Source organism: Mirounga angustirostris, unplaced genomic scaffold, assembly GCF_029215605.1.
Source record: "Mirounga angustirostris isolate CCGP_5_RB_7025 unplaced genomic scaffold, mMirAng1.0.hap1 SCAF_3, whole genome shotgun sequence".
NCBI lineage: Eukaryota > Metazoa > Chordata > Mammalia > Carnivora > Phocidae > Mirounga > Mirounga angustirostris.
Window position 1 is genome coordinate 116,238,555 of NW_026991711.1, and position 27,051 is coordinate 116,265,605.

Consider the following 27,051-nt stretch of genomic DNA (forward strand, 5'->3'; position numbering starts at 1 on the left):
GGCAATAGGAAACTAATACAGCCTCAGTCTCACTTCCTCTACCAGAGGTAACCAGTGTTATCAACATGTTGTGTATCCTTCCAGAACTGCTTTTACATAGGTATCAATATACATAACTGTGCATGTTTAAATAGTATGGTTTTGAGTATTTTTAAAATTGTACAGCATATGCTATTCTGCAATTTGCTTTTTTTGCTTATCACTACATCTTGGAACTCTTTTTTATCAGTATACATAAGTGTACTTCCTTTCAACTACTCTTTGAATTTTCCATTCGATGGGTCTTTCCTAATTTATATTACCATTCCACTAAATTATTTTATACATTAAAATGTTAACATTTACTTTTCTGGCATATAGAGAAGAAGCATAGCTGGCTGAAAATCATGGTCAAGTTCCTGCTTCAGGATATTAAAAAAAAAAACCCTTAAATTTAACTACATATCATCATCATTAGGAATACGTTATTTTCTTTTCAAGTAAATAATTATAGCTGAATGTGCCTTAGAGAAAGTGATAGTAACAAATTCTGTCGATCTAAAATTCTTGTGTTTTATTTTCTTTTTAAGTCTTACAGTTTTGTGAACAACTCTGTGTTCCATTCTCTGATAGATTATAGCTTTAACAGATTAAAAAATGATAGTGAAAAAACATCCCACCTTACAAAGCAGTCTTTTTTGATGCAGACTTGTCAGAGCAGGTTACAACACATAATGAGATGTCACAGCCTGGTGAGACATGCAAAGCAGGTTTAAAAACTGCCAAAACTGCATAGTGACTTTAATACTAAGAATGGTAAATATGTGGAAGAAGAAATGCATTTGCTGCCATTCTATCTGAATGTCTGGAAATATGTAGTTATCAAAGCACCAATAAACATCCCCTGTAGGTCATGTTCTTAAAAAAAAAAAAAGTACTATGTTTTTATAGAAAATCTTTGGAAACTGAATGTACTTTGCTACCCAAGACTTGCTCAAAGCGCTTGCTGTCGATAGTAGAAAAGATTTGGCTACCACCTTGGTGTTAAATATAAATGTAGTCTAAAGGTTTAATGGATTAAAACTGTGCTATTTAATTTGAAATGGAATTTCCCACCCTTCTAGCTTAGGTAGTTAGAATTCTGTGGGTTTGCTTTTCATTCTAGCCTGATTTATAGGCATAATAAAGAAAAGGCAGCTATGGATTCAGAATGCAAGTGTGTCAAATTGAGAAGGCAGGCTGCCTTTTGGTGGAAGAAGAGGGGGGAAAATACCCCATTAACTCCAACTTGTTAAAATTTACCCAGTCTCTGTAGTCTCTGTAGTTCATTAGCCTTCCCCCGCCCCTTCACACCAGAAGAGGAGATAAAAGGTAAGCAGTAACAATGAGAGACATTATATGCAGAGGTGAACACGATATGACAAGGTCTTCTTTTAATAACAAACAGTGTTCGCTCTCTAGGAGGTAGACAGTATGAAGTGCAACAAAAACTGTAATTATGCTCTCAGCAGGAAACCTGTATTTAGAGTGACAGTAAGAGTGTCTCTAAAAACCTGTTAGGTTAAGGCTGCTAGTCTTAATTATATGTATTAGGAGTTTGTGTCTTCACTTTTTTCCTTTTAAAATTCAAAGAAGAAACCTAATTATAACTTGGACCCTAGTAAATTGGGCCATATTTAAACAATGAAAATTTGGCAATCTCATCTTGTGCTGTGATGTGTCTGACTGGTGCAGCTGCTATGGAAGCCAAACTGGCTCCCCCAAATAATTTGTTTTTGCTGCCTCCATGACAGAAGAAAAACAAACAAAAGCTAAACAAGGGAAATAATGAAATTATGCCTTTTTTTTTTTTTCAATCAGTGACACTGAAGCCTTTTAGAGGGGGAGATCTTTCCTTCGGTAGATTCTTACATATAGAATTATAGGTTGTTTGTATGTTGTTAACATGTATTTTAGCTAGACCATGGTTGGATAAATCTTGGTTTGATTTTTACCTCTGTTTTGGACCTGGAGGTAATAATAGCTTACAACTGCTTTTAGTTGACCTTAGTTAAGTTGTATGAGGCTAAAAATTTTAGGTTCTATCTGGTGTGCTGTAGACTGTGTTATAGTTGAACAGTACACTTCAGAGTTATAGGAACTGGTCCTGCTGTATTCATTATACAGATGCCCCCAAACATGGATCTGAATACACTTGACTTTTCCGTAGAGGATTTATATTTCACTTGGTATATTCCATACCAGTTTCCCAGTTTCTTGTGCTTCTGTATAATATTTGCTGAACTTCAAGAAAGAAAAGCTTAATCATTCTGTTAGGATTAGATTATAATATCAATAAGTGTATAAATGTAAGGATTGTGACCTACTCTTAGAGAGATCACATGTCATCGTGATGACACTTTACAGTTTTGCTAGCATTACAAAGTTATGGGGTAAACTGGACAAAATTAATTTTAATGGGCGGAGGTCTTGCTGATATGACTGAGCTAATGAATCAAGTGGTGTAAAAGTGAACTTCATTTATTTTGGTACTCTTCTTCTCTATGGCTCTATTCCTTGAAGTTCTCATGGGTTCTGTAGCCCAAACAATTTTAAGATGGCCTGCACAAAATAATGATAATGGGATGATTTGATCCTGCATCATTTGTGTCTTTCTTTAGTCCCAGGCAGAGGTGGAACTCAGAGCTAATACATTTTCTTCTCTTTGGAATTTATATCTAACTGAATTGAATTTCTATCATCCACCTTCAAATAACCACTGAGGTAAAACAATGGTTTTGAGAAGATTTAAATAAATGTTGAAAATTTTAGAAACCATTTGCAAATTTATTGGTACCCCCATTGAAGTTTGTATCTTAGGCAACTCAACTTTCAATCTTACTGAAATATTAATTTAGTCTTCATTATTGTTGGCTTGCGGAAGGTAATCATTGGGTCTAAAGTTAATAATAGTTTTATAGTAGGGTCTCATGGATTTTACAGTGATAGGGATCTGTAGTCTGAATAATGGTATTTTTCTAATTAAGCAGCAATTGAAAAAACAATAAAAATCAAGGATGAACTATTCATTAATTTTGATGTGTTTAGTTCAATTTAGATTATACTTCATAGAGTTTTTGTTATTTCTCTGTTGAATAATTTATAAATGTAATGAGTAACATGAATCATTGGGACAGTTTTCTATATTTTATCAAAATAAATTGTTTGATGAAAAATGGAGCAAGGTTTATAGAGGAGGCACGAAACATTGAATGTTATTAAGAACAAACATGAGAGGGGAGGTAGTTGGGGGGATGGGTGAAATAGGTGATGGGGTTTAAAGAGTACACTTATCATGATGAGGACTGAGTAATGGATAGAATTGGTGAATCACTATATTGTACACCTGAAACTAGTATAACACCATATGTTAACTATACTGGAATTAAAATTTAAAAACAATAATGATCACAAAGAACAAACATTAGAGAGTGAGCAATAACCTTTCATATGCTCCATCTTTAAAGTGTGATCAGTTCAATAAAAAACAGTTAAAGTGAATATCATTAGCTGACCAGCTGCCATAACAGTAGAGATGGTGGCAAAAATATAAGAGAAAATCCCACTGCATTAAACATGACTTTTTAAAAGGAGTTAGAATCTTTGAGCATATATTACCTGTACAAAGTAATAAATTATCTTAAATGTTCCACAACTGGGCCATGTAGTGTTGAAAGTAAATCCTCAGATCTGGATAGCGGGTTTCTCTTTTTTCATATAAATGAAATGGTAGAAAAGATAGTATCTGGAAAACCTAAGTAAACGATTTGCATAGTAGTATTAAAGAGGTCTTAGAAATGGACTTCAATGCATTTGTTTCCCACTTTCTATGTATATCCATTCTTGAAAGAGCCAAATGACCAGCCATTCTGTGCAATCTTAAAGAATATGTTGCTATACAGTTTCAGAATTAAAAGGAAACCTGAATAACTATCTTATCAATTTCCTATCCTTCAAGCAGAGTCACATATGTTATACCAGTGAGATATTACCCAATTTTGAATTTTCTCTAGAAAGTCCTTTTCTTACTTCAGTGCTAGGGAGTTTAGCAAATCTCACAGTCAGGAAAACCCTCATAAATAACTTCCATTTCATTTGGCCCATTTTTGGTTCTGTCCTCTATAGAAATGGATGATAGCTGGTCCAAGTTTGTTTGAGATTCTTGGCTTTCTTTTGACCATTTTAACATCTACATTCATTTAGTAGATTTTGTTCTATTCTTTTTTCTTACTTTCTGTCAAAAGCATTAAGTGTCATCTGGTTTTTAATTTTTCTTTAAGTTAAATACATTCATCTTGGTAAGATCTGAGAGTATTAGAACAGTGTTTGAGATAAGTTGAGACCTTCCAGGATGTTTTATATTTGAGCATGGGAATCATGGTTTTGTGTGTAGTAATATTTTGAGTTCTTGAAAGTTGTCAGTGATATTTATGTCTTACTCTTCTCTTAGTCAAATGACATGATCTTTCCTAATTTTCTATAAGTACATAACATGTATATAGTTATGACATTATTCATACTATCAATGTAGGTAGAATATGTATTGTCAAGATGAGTAAAAATAGACTGACATTTATCCCTAAAGAACTCTCTGAACTAAATACATTTGTAGAATCACAAATTCAAGTGATTAAGTGAAAGAATATCAATCTTTAATATATAAATAGATTATATTTTGTAACAGTACATAAGTAAACAAATTTTTATTTTATATGTTTTTCTCAGTTTAGAATATAAAGGATGCCACAGAATTTAATATTAAAATAATTCTATCAGTTGAGGAAAAGTGTGTATTTTTATTCACATAAGGGAATCAAACTTTAAAAAATGTTGTTATATACTGTCCCACATCTAAGGATTTTGTTTATTTTGTTATTTTTTATAAGAGAAATGTTTTGGATAACATTTTGCTAGAAAACAGAATTGTTTAGACTGGTATTTTGGTTTAGAGTGATTTGTAATACAGAGCATTTTTTCTTTATTATAAGGTCTATGTCTGGTATATTATATGTTTTATCTTGCTATAGAAAGATTTAAATCTATTCAATTTGTTAATATTTTGAAGACTGGGTTATGGCAGCCCCCTCATTTGGGTCTTACCATATACTTTAAGAAATTGATTCAGTTTGCATGGGAAGGGCATAAGGGCAGAGAAGGGTTGTGAAAAAGAAGACTAGTGAAACTGGAATCACCGTTTGTTCTGATTTATCTCAGTCTCCTTTAATATGGGAATATTCATGTTCTTTTTCTCTGTTCACTCCAAAATTATATTTTAAGCATAAATCTAAATGTAGAGGTAGGATGATTTCTTAGTTTTAAAGAGCAGGTCTGCATTTTCCATCTCAGACATCATGTTTATAAGAAATCTGGACAGTGCCACTTGAATAGAGGAATTTCTTAACTCCAAAATTTATGAGACTTCTGTCTATAAGGAGAAATATATGGAATTTTCTTTCCTTAAGACATGTTTTTATTGGGATAGCCTGTTTGCCATTGCTGCTTAAAACTGATCCCCAAAGAGTAAAATCTCAATGAATCATTGAATTGCTTGCCTTGGAGCAAGGCCAGGAGCAGTAAGTTTTCAAGATAAACAGTGCTCAGGCTGAAAGAATGGCACAGAAGATTTCTCAGGTGGAGTGTTCTCACTTCCCTTCTGGCATGTACTGTATTACACAGTGTCTTTACAGATAAGGCTTGCAAGAAAGCCAGTGTGAAATAACTTTATTTCATGATACTTATTTCCTAGCTGTTTTATCAAAATGTTTCTTGAATAGCCCAAAGAACATGGCTTTGAACTCATTACCACTCATTGAATGAAGCCTATTTTCATGTTCATCTCTACATTTTAAGAAGGGCCCTGATACCTGCTCTGTTCACTGCTGTATTCTGATTCTTAGCACAGAGCCTTGCCCAGACCAGGTGTTCAGTAAATATTGATTGAATATTTGTTGAATGAATTAATTCAGGTTCATAGCAATTGAAATTTGATTATAAACATAAGTTTAGGATGCTGTAAATGTTGTGTAGCTGAATTATACCACCTGGAACTTTTGGTCTGTATAATTGGCCATGTTGATGTCCTCTGAATAATTGAACTATGCAGTTGATTCATTCTTGTTCATTTGCTCATCCATTCGTCCAAAAGATCTTTATTGACTACTTTGTCCATGATTGGCGTGATGCTAGAAGTTAAGATACAGCAGTGAGATGTATCGGGCCTCTGACACATATGAGGATACAGGAGGCACTTTCCCTGTCCTCCTTGGTCTTGCCATTTTGTATTGAGTTTGAGGCAAGCCAAAAATATTTATAATAAGGTCAATAATGTAGAGATTAAAATGGACAGAGTAGGGAATAACTATGCATTGCTTTGTAGAGGCGGCTAAGACTCAATGATAGGTAAGATTTCAGAAGGTAAAATTGGTGACAGAAGGCTCCCCAGGGCTATATGATTTGTATCTCTGTGTGTGTATATATGCGCATGCATGCATTTGAATTTGAACACTTGACTGCTTGGCCTGAGGAATGGGACAAAAAGGAAAAAAGAATGTGGCCCTTGAGAAATTATTGTTTGTTTTTTTTGCCTATGTCTGCACTCCCTATTACTTTATGCCTATATCTGCTGAGATTAGAGACCCCTTGGGTGAGTGATTTCATCTTTGCATTCTACATTGTCCTTTGTTTGTATGTGTTCATGATCAGGTTTCTAGAACTTATAATGGCAAACTTGTTCTGGTTGAGAGTGCTGCTAACTGGTATAATAATGCATTGTTTGGGAAACCAGAGTTAAAGGCATTCAGTTATTTCTGCTTTCTCCTATCACCAAAATTAACTATTAATCAGAATCTAGTTCAGTTTCTCTAAGTAAGATTATTTTAAGCACAAAATTATCTTTTAAAGCATAGAGCAGAAATTAACAGAAGGTAATTCTGGTGATTTTAAAGAGTTAATATAGTAGCTAGCAAACATCATATATTCCCTAAACTTTCAAGTAATAGTAAAGTTTAATTTATTTGTTTAATTAAAAAAAATCAGTTTTACTAATATGTATGAGCCACTTGTTTTAGGAATCTTACTTGCATTTTCTTTATTATTCAAAACTATAGTTCATTTTTATGCTCCAGTGTTCTCCCAATATTCAGGAACCTATGTGCAAAGTGAGTTCATCTATAACAAGTATTAAAGGGGACAATGGGTGGATCTGGTACAGTCTGTATAGCTTATGGACTAAATGGAAACCTTACATGCACACATTCAATGCTTACTCTCCATGGGTTCTATATGTGTGAATTTGCCTACTCAGTAAAAGTTTTTGTAAGCCCCAAATCAGTATTTGCAGGGCTTCTATAGTCAGTCACAGACATGCAGAGAGCAGCAAAAAATTCTAAGTTGCCCAACACACACACCCAGCTGAGGTCCATCCAGGTGATGCTCCGCTGTCTTATTTGAGCTCTCATACTGTAAACAAGTGTCCTTTTCACAGTATGGTGCCACATTTTTCACATTTTTTTGTGCTTTTTATTGGTGATTGTGCTGTTTGAAATGCCTGCCAACCATAGTGCTAAAGTGCTGAGCACAAGAAGGTCGTGATGCGCCTTACAGAGAAAATACATGTGTTAGTTAGACAAGCATCAGTCTGGCATGAGTTATAGTCCTGCTGGTTGTAGGTTCAATGTTAATGAATCAACTACATGTATTTAAATGTGGTTTCCTTAAACACAGACATACATAAAACAAGGTTATGTATTGATTGGTTGTTGAAAATGTTGTGTCTGGAGAGGCTCACGGAAACCTAACCTTGTATTTCCCCTAGGCATAATGGTTCAGTATTCACTAGTTCAGTTTCTCTGGTGACTTTATAGAACACAAGTACAGTGAGTAACAAGGATTGATGTACTTATGTTTTTCTGGGGCAAAGGACCATAGTACTCATCTAATTCTCAGTGGGGACTGTGATCCCCTAAAAGGGTCAAAACTCAAAGGAGTCCTTCTCATTCTAATGTTCTTGGACTCCTGAGTGTATGATGTAGAAAGTGGAGCTGGTATACTGGCTGAAGTGTTAAAGAAAGAGAACAACACAGAAACCCCAAAACCAGAGACTCACATCTCCACCACGCCATTTATGAGTAATCTCACCATCATTGGTTATTGCCATCCGATAGAACTAGTTTGAATCCCAATTTTCCAGTTTACTAACTTTGTGATCTTGGGCAAGAATTCTTAACCTTCTAAGTTTCAGTTCTCTTATATGTAAAGTAGATATAATAATACCCACCTTGTAGGGTATTTTAAAGATTAAATTAGATGATGGGTTTAAAGAACCATGTAAAGTACCTGGGAAAAGTCAAAATCATTATTATAAATGTTATTATAGTATACACTTGATAGATAATTGTTAAATTCTTTCTTTTTCTCCTTCCCACTTCGGATTAGTATGAGATCCATTTTCTAATACCTGGATGAATTAGTGAATTTACTATGGAATTGCCTTTTTCCTGCAGTAACTAGTGGAGAAAGTAGGACATGCTCTCAGGGCTCCTGGTTTTCTTCCCACTCATTCCTCTGGTCTGGGCTCTGTGGCAGTAATGATGGATGACTGGAGCTCTGTGTGGCACTGATGGGGAGCAGTCAGCTGTGTTTGGGTTATGCGGGGAATCACCTGCCTCCAGTTCCTGACCAGGGGAGAAGGGCTCATGCATCAGAGATCTTCCAGGTGCCTGTCTCTCTAAGGGAAGATCCGGTTGACTCCAGCAGTTCAGAGGCTCTGTGAATGACACCCAAGTGCCCTCTTCACATCCACCTCAAGGGAACTCTTAGGATTTTACTTTCCTAATTTGAAAACCTGAAACCTCATTTCTTCTCAAGAACCTCTTAGACTAATCATTTTCCTTAGCCTCTCAGAATTCCCCTGACTTAAATATGTGAAGTAAGGTAAGTATGATGACACATCACTGAAGAATGAGGTGTTCTACATTAATGGATTTTCCAGGTGAAATTGGCCCCTTGCTGTGTTTTGCTTTAATAATTTCATAGAAATGGTCATAAGTTGTATTGGACATTCTTTTGACTTCTTAGTTGTGTTTATGTAAAGTGGATAATTTAAACTTTTCTTGATTACTCATGAATCAACTGCTGTGTTATGTTATAGGACATAGCAACTCCCTCAGAGACAGCTAAAACAAATAGGTGAATTGTCCACATATATTAATAATCCCAGTTTGTTTTCTTTGTGTTTTTTTTGTTGTTGGATTTTTGTTACTAGGTGACATAGGTAGGTGAGGAATGCCACTGTAGTTCATATTCTAGAATAAATTATGGTATAAATAACTAACTTCTGATACTTACATACCAGCACAACCCCAATTGTTTATATCCATATTTATTTACTGAATATATTGACATCATTATATTTATTATGATTATAGAGTATTACAGTGCATTATAGTAGTACATTTGATGTTTATATTTAATACATTAATATAACATATTTGAATGGATTAAAATATACACAAGACTTCTGTATGTATTTTCCCCTTTCTTCTATGAAATCTTGCTCGAGAGGAGCCAATGAAATAGGCCTAGGATGTTTTGTGGTCCAAGATAAAGCTTGTTACAGATGAGTTTGAAACCCCAAGATAGCCCCACATTACTACAAATTGGATGTTTTGGTCACAGTTATGTCTCTTTGGAGTACAGTGTTTAAGTAGCAATTCCTATCTAGTTCCAGACCTCTGAAGTTGACTTTTAGGCACTGCGATATCCTGCGTAGGGGTCACATTATATCCAAGGGCTCAAAGAATGATCTCACTTCTTTTAGCTCTGGCAAAATTAATCTACTGTCTGCAACATAATCTAACCCAGTTAAAAAAAAGAAAAAGAAAAAGAAAACCACCAGAATGTAAAGAAAAACAACATCAGGCTTTACTCTCCAGTGTCTCTATTTTGCCCTGGGTGGAAATGACCCCACTAAAATCCCCTGAGCTTATTTATTTACTTTGGACTGCTTGAGGGGGTGAGTGAAGCTGGACCCTTCAGTCAACTCTCAGTTTTCTCTATCCACAACACCCAAATTGACTGTCGTTGCATAATCTGAAAACTACACATTCAGTAAAATGGAGACAAAGAAGTAAGTTGCTATGAAATAAAATGTCACAAAAGGAGAGATCAACTGTGAGAGAAGGCACATTTAATGTAAAAAAAAAAAAAACAACTGGGGTGCCATTCTTTTTCAAAGCAGCCTAAGTGGAGAGTGCAAATGTAATGCATGGTAATGAGGGTGCCCAATTTTGGAAAGTGGTTTTTAAAATGCTACAGCAGAATGCCATCTAGAGCCTCTTAGGAAAAAGCCAAATCTCATCAGGGACCTTTTCAAGCATCATTTTCTCCTTTTAAATGATCTCACGTGAACTTGCTGTTAGTCGACTTGGCATAGCATTCTATTATTCATCATTTTTGACCGCTTGCAAAAGGAACAAAAGATCTGTTATTAGTGATTTGTCAATTGTTGCAAGACTTAGTCTAGGTACTTACAGAGCTTTTTGCCTCATGTTTATTTTGTTGTATGAAGTTGTATGATCTAAGGGATTTCATAGCCCCCTGATTCTCAACTTAGACAATCTCTTCTCAAGTGATTACTTTGGAAGAAATGACTGACTCCAGATACCAGGTCTCTGAGCACACTGAAATTTCTCTGAAGAAACCTTTTCTCTTCACACAGGAGATTTTGGCTTTGGGGTAAAGACAGCTTTCCTCTTTGATTATTTGTATATAGAGCCCTTCCTTTCATCAGGTGAAAACGTAGCCTTCTAAGTGTACAATTAAGAAGATCATGTTATTAATATGGTCATTTTTCAACTGCTGAGCACCTCACTGCTGGACATGCTGTGTAGTCCACAGTTGATGCTATGGTACTACTTTTCTAAAATTTCCAAATTTTTGGCTAGGGATGGTGGACCTGTAGGGAAGATAGAATATGCCAAATGACGTGAGAGATAAAGCCTGCTCTGTGGAGGTGCAGAGGAGGAAGAAATCTGGTTCACGAGGCAATAGGACACCAGTAGTTCTCCATGAAAGAAATGCCATGTGTAAAGAGGATGAGTATAATTTTGACATGCAGAAAGTGTAAGGATTGTAGCATGGGGTTTATAGATGGTGTGAAGAGTGTAAGTAAAGTAACAGAAAGAGAAGAGAATGTGCTTTTCCAGAAGTTTAAATATTGGAAGCACCTAATGCACAGTGTCTTAAAAGGATTTTAATTGATCTTCTTTCTAACAATACACACTTCTGTGGTTCATGTGATGGTGAGTTTTGTAGGTGGGAGGAACTGTTTGATAGCACCATGTTGACCTAATAAGTTCTAAAATTCCCATACAGTGACTTTCATCTGAATATCCTAACAACAGTAGTGTCACAGTCATATTTCATGGTATATCCTAGTTGTGATTGTTCTTGGTCATTTGTCTGATACATAACAGCCCTTTTAAAGCACTGAATTATGATTATGCTTATACATATTTATATACAGTGTATAATGAAAGAAAAATTGATAAGACTACAAACAATATTTTTGGCCTGAATCAAGTCTATTATTTTATTTTTTTAAGATATTTTATTTATTTATTTGAGAGAAAGAGAGAGAGGGAGCACAAGCAGGCAGAGTGGCAGAGGGAGAGGGAGAAGCAGGCTCCCTGCTCAGCTGGGCTCCATCCCAGGACCCTGGGATCATGACCTGAGCTGAAGGCAGACGTTTAACTGACTGAGCCAACCAGGCGCCCCTCAAGTCTATTATTTTAAATCATGTTATTTTGTAGTTGAGATTTCTGTATTCTTGAAGCATCATTATTTCTAAACATATCTGAGATAAAAAGTATTCTATTGTAATATAGTACAGGTTGAATTGAAAAAGAAAACGACATAAGAAAAACCAGAAAGTTATCCTTTTGGGTGGTATTAGAGAGTATTTGCAGAGAAATATAGTTGGTGTGTGGGTATAAGGATCAGATTAAATTTGCAATGAAAAATAATACAGAAAAAATTTATTTCAGAAGTGGAAGTTTCTGTAAGAATATATAGGAAATAGCATATGTTGTCTTTCAGCTATCTTTCCTCTGGACCTGAATGTTTTCAAGGCTAATTTATAGAGCGGAATGAGTTTTATGGAGAATTTGAATGACTAAACATTTTTCAGGAAACAATTTGAGTTTAAGTGATCTGCTTTTCTCTTTTCTGGAGGGAAGGGAAAGAGGAACTGAGTTAGTTTGTCACTATCTAATATGGAGCGTCCATTTTGGGCAGTTTCATGGCAGTCTCCACCTGCCTCTTTCCAGCCCTCTAGCTTTGAGCAGGTTACTTAAATTCTCGACAAACCTATTTCCTCATCTGAAAAATAGAGATAAAATCCTGTGTGATAGGGTCATTGTGACAATCAAATGTGATAATGTAAAGTGTGTAGTTCTGCATCTAGTACCTGTTACCTGCTCACTGTAGGCATCTATTGCATACCTTTTATGAGAAGGGCAACTTTGACTTATGCCTCTTACTTAATCTTCATAACAATCCTGTGAATAATACTATGAGTTTTAATTTACAGATAAAAATCTTGAAACGTAAGGGAGTAAAAGTGGTTCTTACAAGTTTAAACAAACCCCAAGAGTAATAGCCACGAGTTCAACTTAGATGTGACAGTTTCAAGCCTGCAAAGCCCTGTTACATGAAATTAAATCATTCCCTCCTTCTCTCTTCTCTCCATCCCCCTTTCCTCCTTCTTGCAGTTCCACTCTCTTTAAGGTAAAGCCTTTGTTTTAAAAAGTTCATAACAATAGCATACAAATCAGATGGCATGATACAATATTTTCATTCCAGTGAATTGAAGTAAATATGATGACATCATTATATCGCCAAATGCCGTCAATTCCCTTCAAAAATATATCCCATTTTTAATTTTTTTAAAAAGATGTATACTCAAGTAATACATATTAATTATAAAAACATTAGGAAGTAGAAATAAATATAAATTTCCTGAATACTCAATATTCAAAGACAATCACAAGTAACATTTTGGTGCATATCTTCAACTCATCCCTATCTATATACTCTTTTTTTCCTCTGAGAGCAGTATCACAGTTTGGTTTATAATGTGGTATTTTTAATTAATTATCATACAAAATATCTTTCCAAATTGGTTAGTGTATGTCTACATAATCATTTCTATCAGCTATGTAGGTATCTGATTAAAATAACCCTTATTGGATATTTATATTGTTTCTGATTTTTTACTTTTATGAACTATAGACTCTTGCATATACACCTTTGTGCACTTGGCCAATTACATCCTTAGGATAATTCCTTAGGAGTAAAACATATGAGTTGGTGTTTATATACTTCTCTGTTTCTTAATATATAATGCCAAATTCCCTCCCTTAAGGAAAGGAGCAATTTATACTCCCTTTAGCAATGTTTGAAAATGGCCATTTCCACACTCCTACAGTAATGGTTATCATGCCTTTTAATCTTTGAGAACTCCATTAGACCAAAAAAAAGGTGACTTTATTGCTTTTCTTTGCATTCCTGTGTCTATCCATTCTATAAAATAATAACATTTCTAAGACTACTATCTAAACAGAATGTAAACTTCCTTAGGTCAATGACAAAATCTCCACCTACTTAAATATTTATATTCTCCATTCTTCTGAAATAGAGTAAATCCCCAAAGAGGCATTTGAGACACTACTTGGCAGAAAAGCATGGATTAACAGTATATAACCTTATTAAGAATATCCTTGAATTTTATTTTCAAACTTCATGCTCGTTGTTTTCAGAACTCATCTGCTAAGGTAACCTAGTCCTAACTGGGAATGACAAACAGTCCTCTAGGTAGATTCTTAAAACAGAGGAAAGGAAAAGGTTATGGCAGTTAAGCCTTGACAGCCCCTAACTTTTGTGTCTAGCTTGGACTTCAGTCTCATTCAGTCTTTCTCCCTCTGTGGTTAGTGCCAGTGTAGCCAAGGTGTAATGCCAACGTCTCCTTGGGCATCAGGGATAAAACTATACAAAATATGTCTGATTGGTTTGTTTTGGTGAATATTGAACAGAATTGATAGTGATTGTATGTCCCTATTTAAAAAACAAAAACAAACCCCCTAAACAATACATAGTTATTGCTTTGTGTCAAACAAAATTCATATCATATTTCCCATAATAGTATTGTCTTTCAAATACTCTAGACCAGTTTGCAAAAGGATTATACTACGGAGTCTGCATTACACCATTTACACACACACGCACACACACACACACACTCATACAAATCTCACTGAAAAATGAAATGAAAAATAATGCTGAAAAATAATGGCATCCAGGAATCACTAAGAAGATAATGTCTTTAGGGTCTGCTAATTCCTTAAACAATCATCGTCAATTCGGAAACTGAGCAAGTCTAAACTATGTTTGGTGCCACATGATTTTCCACTTAATTTTACCCTTACTCTGTATTATTTAAACCATCATATAATTTCAAATTTCATATAAAAAATGAATTTATATTTGAATCAACAGCACTTTATTAAGTAGTGGCCCATACTATTGAAAAAGACTTCCTTAAAATAAGAAGTTTCATTTAGCTAAATGCAAGAAAAGCAAATATAGTCAACTCAAATCTGTGATTAGAGCCTAGGATCTCACAGTATCTACGAGTGTTCCTAGACTACACCAGACACATTTTAATGATCGGTCAAACCAGGTTCCAGAGAAAGGTACTGCTCTGTTATTAAAAGGAAGCTGAATGATTAAATTGCCATTGGGAACATCATAGAATCCATAATAAAGTTCACTTCGTGTACTGATCACAGGGAACTTGATCTTGACATTCTGTGGTGCTTTGCATCCTTTAAAGGTTTACTGTAAAGTGAAATTCATTCAACAACCTCTGGCATCATGTCCTGGGAGTGAGATTGCTTAAGTGTTTGTGAATCACCCAAAAAGAAGCAGAATATGAGTGCAATGACAGATGTTGGTGATTTGTTTTTGTTTTTCAGTTCATAAAAAAAGGCACCTCTTCCAAATGCTCCCTATGTGAATGTTCAAAATGAACTTGAGGAACTCTACAATATGTCCACTGTAAAAGAATCAAGAATTATAAAACACTTAGGATTTATGAAGGAAAAAAATAACATAAAATGCCCCAGATTCACTGAAGAATCTAAGAATGGGAAGAATAATAAGAGCTAACATTTGTATTGTACTTACATGTGCCAGATACTGTTTTCAGTGCTTTATATGAATTAATTTTTCAACCTTCTGGACAGCCCCATGAGGTGGCTGTTTTATTTTTTTAAGGTAGTGGTAAGGCAGAAGTCACACAACTAGTAAGTGGCAGAGCTATAATTAGAATTTTTTTCTGATTCAAGGTGGTACTTCCAGATGGCCAGGTGACAATGGAACACTGCCAAGCAAACCCCAAGAAAATGTACAGACTCCACGTGAAGTTTTATTGGCTTCTGTGGAAGTGGTAAGTTTGTAGATACCATCACAGAATTAAATGCATTCTTTTTTTTTTTAAAAGATTTTATTTATTTATTTGAGACAGAGAGAATGAGAGACAGAGAGCATGAGAGGGAGGAGGGTCAGAGGGAGAAGCAGTCTCCCTGCCGAGCAGGGAGCCCGATGTGGGACTCGATCCCGGGACTCCAGGATCATGACCTGAGTCGAAGGCAGTCACCTAACCAACTGAGCCACCCAGGCGCCCCAGAATTAAATGCATTCTTAAGAACTAATGTGTTAGCTAGGCATTTGGGGGAGAAACTGCACTGATTTCTAAGGTAAGTCTGCCACTAAGTTTCTATGAATCCTGGGCCTGAACCTGTCATTTTCTGGGGCTCAGTTTCCTCATTTGTAAAGCATTAGAGCTGGATGGCACATTCAAAAGGAGATTCTATAATTCTTTTCCGAGACAAACAGCTAAACACATTGGGGTTTGGTGGAAAAAGCTGTCTATAAAGACCCTGCAGAGGACATAATGGTAGTGTTTTCTGCCATTAAATGGATTCAGTGAAGGGACTTGACCAATATCTGGAGATCCGTCAGCATTTTTGCCTTCTCTAAATTCTTTACCTGTGAAACAGATTAAGGCAGAAAGCAAAGTGGCAATTGGGGGTTCGGGATAGAGTAGAGCAAACCTTTCTTGTTTGTCTTGGGGATAAGCTTCAGTACTGAGGAAGAGGGTATTGACACTGGCAACAGATGACATATTCCTATCTGAAATTCAGGTCAAATGATTCAGCCCTTCAGAGCATTCCCAAACAATGGCCTTTCCAGCAGCTCAAATCTGCAAACAGAGCCCAGCAGTTAATTTCAGTCAGCCAGCTTTGCCATATTGCTGCTCCAATCTTAGATTTACAGAGCCGTTTTTGATGAAGACAATAAAAGCCTCCTTTCCCTCCTGTGTTGCGTTGTGCTCTGACACTTTATCAAAGCCACAGACAGAGGGTTGTTATTAACCATATATAAAATGGAGCAACCTCACAAATCATGCTTTAATATTGTACTGTGGAAAAACCAAGGTTAAAGGTAAATCTGTGGTGTAACCATATTGATTAATTGATGTAAGAAAGGTCAGGCTAATCTTTATCTTGCTCGAAAGACTTTAGTTCTACATGGCAGGTTTGTTGAAATGGTTCCTGTGTGAAAAGATAGGGAAAAAAAGTGGAATCTTACTTCAGAGAAAGTGGGGGAAATCTCATCAAATGATCACTTAGAGAAAGGTTAGAGAAAGGAGCCTTGATGCAAAGAAAATGGGGGAAATCTCTTCAAGCACTCACTCAGAAGGTTAAAGCACTAAAACTAGGACTAGAAGGTGGAAGTTATTTAGATTTCCCTGTATTTTTAATAGGCTTTTTTGGAAATACCTTCACCAGTAGAACAATCATAGGAGAAGCAAAGGCAGTGACTTTAGATAAGAGCCTTAGCCCTACCCCAAGAAGACCAGAAAAGAGAGCTTCATACTCCTCTTTCCAACAAGAGAGAAATCTATTGAAGCAGAAGACTTGACTTTTCTGCCCCTCTGGTCCTGCCCAGGTTAAAAACAGACACATAATGTCTCCCATAAGATGGCTTCCATATCTCCAGAGCATGGTGAGAAGAGGGAATTATCCCCTCCATGCAAAGATGCACAGACATGTAAAGAGCAAATTGCTCAAACCTACTTTTGGAGCAAGAGGAATAATGGGGCTTGAGAATTAAAATTTAGGATCCCGAGAAAACAGAATGATACAAATACAAATGAGGAAAGACTAGGGGCTAAATCTGTAAGTGTGGAGGGAGAAAAAGAAATCTAAGGAACAGGAGGACAGGATGCTGACCCTGAATTACAACACTGTTGAATGAAAGAAGAACCTGAGTCAGGAGACGATGGAAATGGGAGTGACTGTTGGAAAATTTTTCTCATTGTGCTCATACCTGAAATGAACCCAAATAGGCCAGGGTATGATGCAATCATAGGCACACCCAGAAGCTTCAGAGGCTTACTGTAATAAAAATTTATTTTTGGCTCATGTAAAGTCCATGCAGCTGGGTGATACTCTTGCATCCTATCTAAGTAATTATATGCTTTTCATTTGGACCATGTGATCTCATCACAGCAGTGGAATGCCTCGAGGATCCATTAGGTGTTTTGAAGGACAGATCTGGAAGTAGATTACATTATCTTATATCCCACTGTTCTGAATGCAGTCACAAAGCCCAGCCACAAGGGAGACTGAGAAATATGACATAAAATGTTACTTGTCTAGGTTTACCTTAGAACGCTAGGTATTTAAGGTTTTCATGAAGAAAAATTTCCAAAGCCTGCATTGTTAAATATTGGAAGGCGTTACCATGGGATGTTTGGAGAACCTCATTGCTATTCTCTCTGACACTGAGGGTAGAAAATTGGACTCATTTTTATATAAGTTCTCTTCTTTATGTAATTTTATGCATCTACAACTATATAAGCTTTTTATTTGCAGGAAAACATGAAAAGTAAGCTAGATGTTTAGCATTATTTTCTTATCAAACTGATTTAATTATCCTTTTACTCATTGACTATGGCTACTTCCTATAATAGGTAGTGAAACTTTTATGTTAAGGAAGCGCACACATACAAAAAAGGATGGAATCTGAAATTAAATGTATTTTATTTACAAACTTATCCATTGTGTAGCCTAAGGTCAACCTTATTAATAATAAACACTTAAAGACATAAATCGTAATTTGGTACTAATCCATATGTAAAATATGAGATCTAACCTTAACATCATAGTCACTGGAATTCTGATAGGTTGTATGTTACACATTTTGCATTTTTGTGTTATTGGCTTCAATATATGTTAATAGATGGTAATTATATGCTTTTCATTTGGACAGCCCTTATCCAAAAACGATTTACTTTTCGCACATCTAACGGGTCACGCACAGCTATTGATCATTTGGATCAGAGTGCAATTTGAACTGCTGCTTGTTAGATTAGAAATTGTAATCATGGAAAAAGATAAATTACAAGGTCTCTGCAGATCAGTTTTGTTTTCAGATTAGATGCACTCTTAGACATGAAACACCAAATAAGGGAGCCTAGGGAAGATCTGTAGTGTTGTTATTAATGTGAGTTTTCTAAGAAATACATCCAAAGATCTTCTGTACCTTTTCTACCATTGTATTACGAATGTGAAATTTATAGGGAATGACATATTATTACAATAAAGATGGTGACAAACATCCATAAATTATTTGTGAATTACAACTCTAAGGACTAAAGTAAAAAAAAAAAAGATGTTTATTTTTGTAAATATACATTTCGATGTAATAAATCAAATACTCTACTATTAAAGTTATGCAGTTTTTTATATATAGAGATTTGGTCTGTATTAGAGGACATCTAAGTGAAGATTAATTTGGATGAAACAGACCTCTAGTGACTTCAATATTAAAATGATTTTTATCTTTGCCTTAAAAAAACTCTTTTACAGGGCACCTGGGTGGCTCAGTTCATTAAGTGTCCAACTCTTGATTTTGACTCAGGTCATGAGATCAAGCCCTGTGTTCGTCTCCATGCTGAGTGTGGAACCTGCTTGGGATTCTCTCTATCCCTCTCTCTCTGCCCCTCCTCACCTGCTCTTGCACACATGTGTGCTCTCTCTCTCTCTCTCAAAAAACAAAAAACAAAATTATTTTTCTTTGGGTCTATAAAAGAAATACATTCTCCTTATTTACTTTTATTTTTATTTTTTTATTATTATGTTATGTTAATCACCATACATTACATCATTAGTTTTTGATGTAGTATTACATGATTCATTGTTTGTGTATAACACCCAGTGCTTCATGCAGAATGTGCCCTCCCTAATACCCATCACTAGGCTAAACCATCCTCCCACCCCCCTCTCCTCTAAAACCCACAGTTTGTTCTCAGAGTCCATTGTCTCTCGTGGTTCATCTCCCCCTGCGATTCCCCCCCTCATTCTTCCCCTCCTGCTATCTTCCTCTTCTTTTTTTTTTTTTAACATATAATGTATTATTTGTTTCAGAGGTACAGATCTGTGATTCAACAGTTTTGCACAATTCACAGTGCTCACCATAGCACGTACCCTCCCCAATGTCTATCACCCAGCCACCCCACCTCTCCCACCCCCCACCACTCCAGCAACCCTCAGTTTGTTTCCTGAGATTAAGAATTCCTCATATCAGTGAGGTCATATGATACATGTCTTTCTCTGATTGACATATTTCACTCAGCATAACACTCTCCAGTTCCATGCACGTCGTTGCAAATGGCAAGCTCTCATTCCTTTTGATGGCTGCATAATATTCCATTGTATATATATACCACATCTTCTTTATCCATTCATCTGTCAATGGACATCTTGGCCCTTTCCACAGTTTGGCTATTGTGGACATTGTTGCTATAAACATCGGGGTGCACGTACCCCGTCAGATCCCTACATTTGTATCTTTGGGGTAAACACCCAGTAGTGCAATTGCTGGATCGTATGGTAGCTCTATTTTCAATTTTTTGAAGAACCTCCATACTGTTTTCCAGAGTGGCTGCACCAGCTTGCATTCCCACCAACAGTGTAGGAGGGTTCCCTTTTCTCCGCATCCCTGCCAACATCTGTCGTTTCCTGACTTGTTCATTTTAGCCATTCTGACTGGTGTGAGGTGATATCTCGCTGAGGTTTTGATTTGGATTTCCCTGATGCCGAGCGATGTTGAGCACTTTTTCATGTGTCTGTTGGCCATTGGGATGTCTTCTTTGGAAAAATGTCTGTTCATGTCTTCTGCCCATTTCTTGATTGGATCATTTGTTCTTTGGGTGTTGAGTTTAAGAAGTTCTTTACAGATTCTGGATACTAGCCCTTTATCTGATATGTCATTTGTAAATATCTTCTCCCATTCTGTTGGTTGTCTTTTGGTTTTGTTGACTGTTTATTTATTTTTTTTTTTTAAAGATTTTATTTATTTATTTGAGAGAGAGAATGAGAGAGAGAGAGCAGGAGAGGGGGGAGGGTCAGAGGGAGAAGCAGACTCCCTGCCGAGCAGGGAGCCTGATACAGGACTCGATCCTGGGACTCCAGGATCATGACCTGAGCCGAAGGCAGTCGCTTAACCAACTGAGCCATCCAGGTGCCCTTGTTGACTGTTTCTTTTGCTGTGCAAAAGCTTTTTATCTTGATGAGGTCCCAATAGTTCATTTTTGCCTTTGCTGCCCTTGCCTTTGGTGATGTTTCTAGGAAGAAGTCGCTGTGGCTGAGGTCGAAGAGGTTGCTGCCTGTGTTCTCCTTTAGGATTTTGATGGACTCCTGTCTCACATTTAGGTCTTTCAACCATTTTGAGTCTATTTTTGTGTGTGGTGTAAGGAAATGGTCCAGTTTCAGTCTTCTGCATGTGGCTGTCCAATTTTCCCAACATCATTTGTTGAAGAGACTGTCTTTTTTCCATTGGACATTCTTTCCTGCTTTGTCGAAGATTAGTTGACCATAGAGTTGAGGGTCCATTTCTGGGCTCTCTATTTTGTTTCATTGATTTTTGTGTCTGTTTTTGTGCCAGTACCATACTGTCTTGATGATGACAGCTTTGTAATAGAGCTGGAAGTCCGGAATTGTGATGCCGCCAGCTTTGCTTTTCTTTTTCAACATTTCTCTGGCTATTCGGGATCTTTTCTGGTTCCCTACAAATTTTAGGATTATTTGTTCCATTTCTTTGAAAAAAAAATGGATGGTATTTTGATGGGGATTGCATTGAATGTGTAGATTGCTCTAGGTAATTGACATCTTCACAATATTTGTTCTTCCAATCCATGAGCATGGAACATTTTTCCATTTCTTTGTGTCTTCCTCATTTTCTTTCATGAGTGTTTTATAGTTTTCTGAGTACAGATTCTTTGCCTCTTTAGTTAGATTTATTCCTAGGTATCTTACAGTTTTGGGTGCAATTGTAAATGGGATCGACTCCTTAATTTCTCTTTCTTCTGTCTTGTTGTTGGTGTATAGGAATGCCACTGACTTCTGTGCATTGATTTTATATCCTGCCACTTTACTGAATTCCTGTATGAGTTCTAGCAGTTTTGGGGTGGAGTCTTTGGGGTTTTCCACATAAAGTATCATATCATCTACAAAGAGCGAGAGTTTGACTTCTTCTTTGCCAATTTGGATGTCTTTGATTTTTTTTGTTGTCTGATTGCTGTGGCTAGGATTTCTAATACTCTGTTGAATAACAGTGGTGATAGTGGACATCCCTGCCGTGTTCCTGACCTTAGGGGGAAAGCTCTCAGTTTTTCCCCATTGGGAATGATATTCACTGTGGGTTTTTCATAGATGGCTTTTATGATATTAAGGTATGTACCCTCTATGCCTATACTCTGAAGAGTTTTGATCAAGAAAGGATGCTGTACTTTGTCAAATGCTTTTTCTGCATCTATTGAAAGGATCATATGGTTCTTGTCCTTTCTTTTATTAATGTATTGTATCACATTGATTGATTTGCAGATGTTGAACCAACCTTGCAGCCCAGGGATAAATCCCACTTGGTCGTGGTGAATAATCCTTTTAAGGTACTGTTGGATCCTATTGGCTAGTATTTTGGTGAGAATTTTTGCATCCATGTTCATCAGGGATATTGGTCTGTAATTCTTTTTGATGGGGTGTTTGTCTGGTTTGGGGATCAAGGTAACGGTGTCCTCATAAAACGAGTTTGGAAGTTTTCCTTCCATTTCTATTTTTTGGAACAGTTTCAGAAGAATAGGTATTAATTCTTCTTTAAATATTTGGTAGAATTCCCCTGGGAAGCCATCTGGCCCTGGGCTTTTGTTTGTTGGGAGATTTTTGATCACTGCTTCAATTTCCTTAGTGGTTATAGGTCTGTTCAGGTTTTCTATTTCTTCCTGGTTCAGTTTTGGTTGTTGATACATCTCTAGGAATGCATCCATTTCTTCCAGGATATCTAATTTGCTGGCATATAGCTTCTCATAATATGTTCTTATAATTGTTTGTATTTTTTGGTGTTGGTTGTGATCTCTCCGCTTTCATTCATGATTTTGTTGATTTGGGTCCTTTCTCTTTTCTTTTTGATAAGTCTGGCCAGGGGTTTATCAATCTTGTTAATTCTTTCAAAAACCAGCTCCTAGTTTCGTTGATCTGTTCTACTGTTCTTTTGGTTTCTATTTCATTGACTTCTGCTCTGATCTTTATTATTTCTCTTCTCCTGCTGGGTTTAGGCTTTATTTGCTGTTCTTTCTCCAGCTCCTTTAGGTGTAGGGTTAGGTTGTGTATTTGAGACCTTTCTTGTTTCTTGAGAAAGGCTTGTATTGCTATATACTTTCCTCTTGGGACTGCCTTTGCTGTATCCCAAAGATTTTGAACAGCTGTGTTTTCATTTTCATTGGTTTCCATGAATTTTTTTAATTCTTCTTTAATTTCCTGGTTGACCCATTCATTCTTTAGTAGGATGCTCTTTAGCCTCCATGTATTTGAGTTCTTTCCAACTTTCCTCTTGTGATTGAGTTCTAGTTTCAAAGCACTGTGGTCTGAAAATAGGCAGATAATGATCCCAATCTTTTGGTACCAGTTGAGACCTGATTTGTGACCTAGGATGTGGTTTATTTTGGAGAATATTCCATGGGCACTAGAGAAGAATGTGTATTCTGTTGCTTTGGGATGGAATGTTCTGAATATATATGTGAACTCCATTTGGTCCAGTGTGTCATTTAAAGTCTTTATTTCCGGGGCGCCTGAGTGGCTCAGTTGGTTGGGCAGCTGCCTTCGGCTCAGGTATGATCCTGGAGTCCCGGGATCGAGTCCCGCATCGGGCTCCCTGCTCGGCAAGGAGTCTGCTTCTCCTTCTGACCCTCCCCCCCTCATGCTCTCTCTCATTCTCTCTCTCAATAAATAAAATCTTAAAAAAAAAATTAAAAAAAAATAAAGTCTTTATTTCCTTGTTGATCTTAGATGATCTGTCCATTTCAGTGAGGGGGGTGTTAAAGTCCCCACTATTATTGTATTGTTGTCGATGTGTTTCTTTGCTTTTGTTACTAATTGCCTTATATAATTGGCTGCTCCCATGTTAGGGGCATAGATATTTACAATTGTTAGATCTTCTTGTTGGACAGACCCTTTAAGTATGATATAGTGTCCTTCCTCATCTCTTATAGTATTTGTTTTAAAATCTAATTTGTCTGATATAAGGATTGCCACCCCAGCTTTCTTTCGGTGTCCATTAGCATGGTAAATGGTTTTCCACCCCTTCACTTTCAATCTGGGGATGTCTTTGCGTCTAAAATGAGTCTCTTGCAGACAGCATATCGATGGGTCTTTTTTTTTTTTTATCCAATCTGATAGCCTGTGTCTTTTGATTGGGGCATTTAGCCCATTTACAGTCAGGGTAACTATTGAAGGATATGAATTTAGTGCCATTGTATTGCCTGTAAGGTGACTCTTACTGTATATTGTCTGTGTTCCTTTGTGGTGTATGTTGCTTTTAGGCTCTCTCTTTGCTTAGAGGACCCCTTTCAAGATTTCTTGTAGGGCTGGTTTCGTGTTTGCAAATTCCTTTAGTTTTTGTTTGTCCTGGAAGCTTTTTATCTCTCCTTCAATTTTCAATGACAGCCTAGCTGGATATAGTATTCTTGGCTGCATATTTTTCTCATTTAGTGCTCTGAATATATCCTGCCAGTCCTTTCTGGCCTGCCAGGTCTCTGTCGATAGGTCTGTTGCCAGTCTAATGTTTCCTCCATTGTAGGTTACAGATCTCTTCTCCTGGGCTGCTTTCAGGATTTTCTCTTTGTCTCTGAGACTCCTAAGTTTTACTATTAGATGTTGGGGTGTTGACCTATTTTTATTGATTTTGAGAGGGATTCTCTGTGCCTCCTGGATTTTGATGCCCGTTTCCTTCCCCAAATTAGGGAAGTTCTCTGCTGTAATTTGCTCCAGTATACCTTCTGCCCCTCTCTCTCTTTCTTCTTCTTCTGGGATCCCAATTATTCTAATGTTGTTTTGTCTTATGGTATCCCTTGTCTCTCGAATTCTGCCCTCGTGATCCAGTAGTTGTTTATCTCTCTTTTTCTAAGCTTCTTTATTTTCCATCATTTGGGCTTCTATATCACTAATTCTCTCTTCTGCCTCATTTATCCTAGCAGTTAGAGCCTCCATTTTTTATTGCACCTCATTAATAGCCTTTTTGATTTCGACTTGGTTAGATTTTAGTTCTTTTATTTCTCCAGAAGGGGTTTCTCTAATAACTTCCATGCTTTTTTCAAGCCCAGCTAGTATCTTTAAAATCATCATTCTGAACTCTATTTCCTACATCTTACTAATGTCCATATTGATTAAGTCCCTGGCAGTCAGTACTGCCTCTTGTTCTTTTTGTTGAGGTGATTTTTTTCCATCTTGTCATTTTGTCCTGAGGAGAATAGATGAATGAGAGAACAAAATGCTAACAGGGTAACAATGTCCCCAGAAAATATACACTAAACAAATCAGAAAAGACCTGAAACTGGGGGAAAAGAAAGGGTTAGAGAGAAAAAAGAAAAAGAAAAGATAAAAACAAACAAAAAACAAAACAAAAAAACCAATATGATCAAATATGATCAGGCTGGTGCATAGATCAATGACACACACTAGATTTTGGGCATATTTTGGTCTGTTAGAAGAAAGTGCCTCCCCAAATTTTAAAGAAATAAAAACTTATATATGTATAAAAATAAGGGTTAATATGATGAAGGGATGGAATATGACTGTAAAGATGAAAATTATAAAAGATTTTGTAAAAGGAATTGATAAGATAAGAAGTTGGTTGAAAAAAGAAAGAAGAGGATTTAAAAAAAAAAAGCGAGAGAATGTGATCAGGCAGGAGAGTAGAACAAACCATACACTAGAGATTTAGGGTATATTTTGATCTGTTAGAAGAAACTGTATCTCAAAAATTTACAGAGAGAACAACTTATATATATATGTATATACATATACATATATATACATATATATATATGTATATATATACCAAAAATAAGGGTAACTACTATGAAGGGGTAGAATATGACTCTAAAATGAAAAATAAAAAGCATTTTTTAAAAAAGGGATTGATAAGATGTTGGTTGAAAAAGGGAAAAAGAAAATTAAAAAAAAAAAAAAGGACAGTTAAAAAAAAATTAACTTTGAAAGACTGAAGAATCATGGTAAAAAAGCCATGAATTCTATTTGCAGTATTCCCCTAGCACTGGAGTTCTGCCGTTCTCGTTGATCGGTCAACTTGGTCTTGGCTGGCTGTTCTTGCTGATCTTCTGGGGGAGGGGCCTGTTGCCGTGGTTCCCAAATGTCTTTGCCAGAGATGGAATTGCCCCGCCCTTGCCGGTCCAGGCTAAGTCATCTGCTTGGGTTTGCTCTCCGGAGCTTTTGTTCCCTGCAAGCTTTCCGTACAGCTTTGGAGGATGAGAGTGAAAATGGCAGCTCCCAATCTCCACCCGGAGGAGCCGAGAACTTGGGGCCCCACTCCTCAGTGAGCCTCCAGAGAAAAGCAGTCAATCACTCCCATGTCCCCGGTCTCCAGCTGCACTCTGTGCTCACCTGGCTTGTGATCGAACATTTCTATCTCTGGCACACGATGCCGTCTGGAGTCTCCAAACCCAGCAGATCCCTGCGGTGCGCTCCCGTGCCATTCCTCCTGGGTGAGGAAGGGGAATATCCCCGGATCTGCTGCTTGTTGGGTCCCTGCTGGAGGAGCAGTGGCCTACCTGTGCCACGGATCATGGTTTATGGCAACCCCAAGCTGAGAGCCCACTCCTCGGTTCCGTCTCTGCAGCTGGCTTCCCCACTCCGATACCTGGGAGCTCTGCCGCACTCAGGCACCCCTGGTCTTTCTGTGATCCCCAAGGGTCCTGAGACCACACTGTCCCCATGAGGATTCTACCCCCCCACCCCCCCCCGCTTAGCCACTGGAGCGATGTCCCTCAGCGGAGTGGACTTCTAAAAGTTACGATTTTGTGCTCCACTGCTGTATCACTTGCCAGAAGCGGAGGCCCCCTCTCCTGCTGTCTATCCTCCCAAATATCACCTTGGATTCAGTTCTCCACACGTCCTACCTTCCAGAAAGTGGTCACTTTTCTGTTCAGAGAGTTGTTGCTATTCCTTTCTTTGATCTCATGTTTAGTTCGTAGGTGTTCAGAATGGTTTGATCCCTATCCTGTTGAATTCCTGGGACCAGACGAAATCCAGGTCTCCGACTCCTCTGCCGTCTTGCTCTGCACCCCCCCCCCATTCTCTTTAGAAAATTTAGAAAACTTAACCCAGAAATGGACCCTCAACTCTATGGTCAACTAATCTTCAACAAAGCCAGAAAGAATATCCAATAGAAAAAAGAAAGTCTCTTCAACAAATGGCATTGGAACATTGGACAGCCACATGCAGAAGAATGAAACTAGACCATTTTCTTTTTTTTTTTCTTAAAGATTTATTTATTTATTTGAGAGAGCGAGAATGAGAGAGAGTACATGAGAGGGGGGAGGGTCAGAGGGAGAAG

The 27,051-nt window shown here is 37.0% G+C and overlaps 1 long non-coding RNA gene across 1 annotated transcript in view; it reads left to right on the forward strand.

Moving 5' to 3' along the window:
- The window catches only part of LOC123839417 (uncharacterized), a 218,332-nt gene that overhangs the window by 46,757 nt on the left and 144,524 nt on the right, over window positions 1-27,051 (forward strand). Inside the window, exon 3 of the long non-coding RNA XR_006789631.3 lies at window positions 15,423-15,523. This is a non-coding gene — a long non-coding RNA (uncharacterized LOC123839417). The remainder of the gene's footprint in view (window positions 1-15,422; window positions 15,524-27,051) is intronic.